General features: G+C 46.9%; 1 non-coding gene across 1 annotated transcript; it reads right to left on the bottom strand.

The window, feature by feature from the left end:
- Window positions 1-529: 529 nt before the first annotated feature.
- Window positions 530-636, bottom strand: LOC119800551. Its single transcript, XR_005283045.1, has one exon. It is a non-coding gene; the product is annotated as a U6 spliceosomal RNA (small nuclear RNA).
- Between the last annotated feature and the right edge of the window lie 3,756 nt (window positions 637-4,392).

Raw genomic sequence — 4,392 nt, 5'->3', positions numbered from 1 at the left:
CAGCAAGACCCTCTGCCTTGAGGAAATAAGACAGAGAACAGAGAGTGACTGAGGAAGGTACCTGGCATGAGGGTGCACACCTCCTCCACCCACTGAGCCATCTCCCCAGCCCCTTACAGGCTATTGTCAATAAAGAGATGCTTTATGGGAAGTTTGTCTGTCTGTGCACCTGCACAATCATGCGTGCGTATACACCACACACCTCCACAAAATCGTCCATAAACCTATTTGAATATGCCATCTGTAATCCTGCCATCATTGCAATAGGAAGCCAGCTGTACTAGAGAGGGAAAAAGAAAGCAGAGAGAGGTGGGTGAGCTCTCTCAGTAGGTAAAGGAACCCGCCACCAAGCCTGATGACCCAAGTTTGAGCCCTGGCACTCACATGGGGGAAGGAGATAACCAACTCCAACTCCTTCAAGTTGACCTCTGACCTCCACATATGCAACATGGCAGACCCAAGTCCACACACACACACCACACACACACACACACACACACACACACACACCAAAAAAAAAAATAAGTAGATAAGATGTTTTTGTTTGTTTTTTTAAGACAGAACCCTTGGGCAGGAGCCATGCTAATCTTCCCTGTGTCATTCTTATTTTAGTGTCTGTGCTGCTGAAGTCAGCGCAAGTGAAATGCACTTGAGAAAAAAGTAAAATAAGAAATTTTTTCATCTACCTCTTCTCGTTCTTTCTCCTGCTTCTCTATGTGATTACAACGATTATTTGTTATAACGTATCTTATATGCGAAGCTATGAATTACTAATTTTATGACTGCTCATTGTTGAACCCGCCCTCCAGCTTCTCGTCTTGCTCCCTCTCCTCCTCCACCTTCTTCCCAGCATTGGAAATGAAACCCAGGTTTCACACACGTGAAGCCAGTGAGTGCTCTGCCACTGAGGACCATCCCTAGCCCCTCAGCTCTTCTCACACTACGGAGACTGTAGAAACATTATGGGAGAGTCCAGAGGATCCGGTTCACAGTCCTTAAAACCTGTGCCTCCCATGAGTAAATGCTGGGCTAATCTTCTAGTTGTCTGTTTATGTTTGTTACGGTGTTTATCTACACACACACACGCACAAGTGTGCCCGCACACACACGCACACACACACACACACACACGCGCGCGCATGCATGCACGCACAATTCAGAGCTGTAACTTCAGTGATGCATAAAGTACATTTCTCTCCCCGTTCCTCCTCGGTGGCAAACGGCTCCTAGAGAACACAGTGGTGCTCTGTGTTCCCTTTGTTCTGAGTCAGGAACGGCTGGTTTTGCTTTGCTGACGGCGTGAAAAATCTGCTCTCCAGCCTCCACCAGGGCTGCAGCTAGGCATCTGCACGGAGCTTGGCCACTCAGCCTTGCAGACTGCAGCCCTGCACTGGGGCTGCCCCTAGTTTATTCAGACAGAGACGCCTTCGCTCTTCACGCCTGCTTAGAGGCCTTTCTAGAGAGAAGATCAGAAGACTGTTATTATTTTGCCATCTTTTCCTTTCTTTCTTTTTTTTTTTCTTTTTTCTTTTTTTCTTTATGTGTACGAGTGTTTGCCTGCATGTATGTCTGTGCACCGTGTGAGTGCCTGGATATCAAAAGAGGGGCGTCAGGTCCCCTGGAACTGGAGTTACAGATGGCTGTGAGCTGCCCTGTGAATCCTAGGGAATCAAACCAGAGTCCCTGGAAAAGTAGCCAGAGCTTTTAACCACTGAGTCATCTCTTCAGCCCCGTATTATGGCATCTTAAACCCAGATATCTCTTTATATGTGTAAAATACAGGCATGGTTGAGGTTTTACTACTGTGCAAAAATGAAGTGAAATCCGTCTTCGTCTACCACAGACTCCCCCGCCACGCTACACCATTTTACATAATAAAATCATCCCTAGCGAATGCGTTGCCTTTCCTGAAGGCATTCATAGCATATAAAGTCAGCAAAGGATACCATATGTGAGATTAGGATGGAAGTAAAGACAGGATCTAGAGTAAAAATGCTTCATCAGAGGGCGGAGAGAGCTGCCCCCGCCTGTTGAGTGAGGATCCCTCCGCAAAGGAAACAGCCTGTCTGCAGCGTGCCTGGGACGAGGGACACACTGGCACCTGCGCTGCAGATGAACGGCAGCGTCTTTCTGGAAGATGACAGCTATCCTGCCAGTGAGCCATGTCTTCAGGAATGTTCAGCTCAGGCAGGATCTGCTGCCTCTCCAATTGGTCTTTCAGGGAGCAGACGGGACTTGAGAGAAATACACCCCAGAGCCAGCCGTGTTCGGGATGACGCAGAGGGTGAGCAGCGCATCATTAGTACATTTAACAGTCTAGCAACTTAGCAAGTTGTTAGATGTATGTAAGTACCTCCAAGAGAACATATTTTTAATAATTAAACTCAAAACTGACTCACGAAAGTCAGCAGCACAAAACACCCAATACCTGTGGGGAGTCATCTCCAGCCCAGAGCATGCAAGCACGCTGGCCTTTAAGGGACAGTAGGGAGCTGGGCAGTAGACGAGAGTCACTTGTGTAAGTGACTTATTCCTTAAAAAAAAAAAAAAAAAAAAGATGTGCATTGGTGTTTTGCCTGCATATACGAGGGGGTCAGATCTTGGAATTACAGACAGGTGTGAGCTGCCATGTGGGTTCTGGGACTTGAACCCAGGTCCTCTGGAAGAACAGTCAGTGCTCTTAACTGCTGAGATATTCTCTTATAGTATATACAAAGACTGAATTCAAAGTTCTTGAGATGAATTCAAAGTCGATTCTGAAAGGACAGCCCTGTTTCTGAATAGAAGCTAATTGTTTACCTTGGAAGGGCTTGGCTGGCCGTGGTGGTGCACACCTGTAATCCCAGCTCTTGGGAAGCAGAGGCAGGAGGATCTCTGTGAGTTCCAGGCCATCCTGATCTACAGGGTAAGTTCCAGGACCGCCAGGGCTACACTGAGAGACCCTATCTCAAACAAACAAACAAAATCAAGATATTCAGCAAGCCTGTGACAGAAAGACAAACGCCATATCAGGTACCTTGAAAAGTCAAATTCACAGAGACAGAAAGAATGAGGGTGGGGGCTGGGCAGTGGCGGCACACGCCTTGGAAGGCGGAAGCTGGCAGATCTCTTCAAGGCCAGTCTGGTCTACAGAGCTAGTTCAAGGACAGGTAGGAGTATTATACAGAGAAACCCTGCCTTGAAAAATAATTAAAAAGAAGAATGTTGATGGGACTGGGTAATGACTCAGTGAGAACGCTTGCTATGCCAGCCTGAGGACCCACATGTGAAGCTGGATGTGGCTTAGCTGCCCATATTCTCAGCACTGGGCAGGGCAGGCAGGTGGGTGTTGAGACTTCCGTGGCTTGCCTGGCCTAAACAGTGAGCTTCGGTTCCGTGAGAAACCCTGCCTCGAGGCAATGGCACACACTTAATGGCACCCGGTAACTTCTGCCAGGCTTGGTAGACACAGGAGAATCGTGAGTTCAAAGCCTGCCTGATAGAGACGGGTTCCAGGTTAACCCTTTCAGAAGTCATCTTGAGACCCTTTCTCAAGAGAAAAGGAGGAAGTGGGATCTAGCTCAATGGTAGTTGATCTACCTATCTAGCCTATCGTGATCTAGCCTACATGTGCAAGGCCCTAGGTTCCATAACCAAAAAGGGGGGGGGGGGCAGGAAGGATTAATATGATCAAAATATACTGTGCACATGCATGAAATTCTCAAGGAATTAATAAAACACTTTAAAAGGACAACAAGAAAAAAGGGTGGTAAATTTTATGTTGTATATGTATTATAAAGGAAAACACCAGTACTGTCATTTTTTTAAGAAAAAACTTTTAGGAATATAGAAATAGTGGTCATTGAAATCATTAACAACATAAAACAAGTAAAAAAAAAATCTCCCATCTCAGCCAGGTGCACAGTGTGGCAGTGCCTGTGGCTTTTCCTGTAATCTAAGGACTCAGAAAGCAGAGGCAGGAGGATCTCTCTGAATTAGAGACCAGCTCAGCCCGGTATTCAGAGCAAGTTCCAGGACAGCCAGGGCTACACAGAGAGAAGAAGAAAAAAGGAGGAGGACGGGGAGGTGGAGGGGGAGAAGGAGGGGGAGGAGAAGGGGGAGGAGGAGGGGAAGGAGGAGGAGGAGAAGGAGGAGGAGAGGAAGAGGAAGAGGAAGAGGAAGAAGAAGAAGAAGAAGAAGAAGAAGAAGAAGAAGAAGAAGAAGAAGAAGAAGAAGAAGAAGAAGAAGAAGAAGAAGAAGAAGAAGAAGAAGAAGAAGAAGAAATGTAGCATCTTCCCCACACTTGCCATGATGGCGCCTGTGGCTCTGTGATCTGCACTACTGATCACATGTTTGCTCCTGTTCCACAGTCAAATGTTCCACAGTCAAGTGACCCAAGCATGTGATGATTAC

This window comes from Arvicola amphibius, chromosome 13 (assembly GCF_903992535.2).
Source record: "Arvicola amphibius chromosome 13, mArvAmp1.2, whole genome shotgun sequence".
Classification (NCBI taxonomy): domain Eukaryota; kingdom Metazoa; phylum Chordata; class Mammalia; order Rodentia; family Cricetidae; genus Arvicola; species Arvicola amphibius.
Note: the sequence above shows the minus strand (reverse complement) of the source record. Positions and strands in the feature narration are given on the sequence as shown.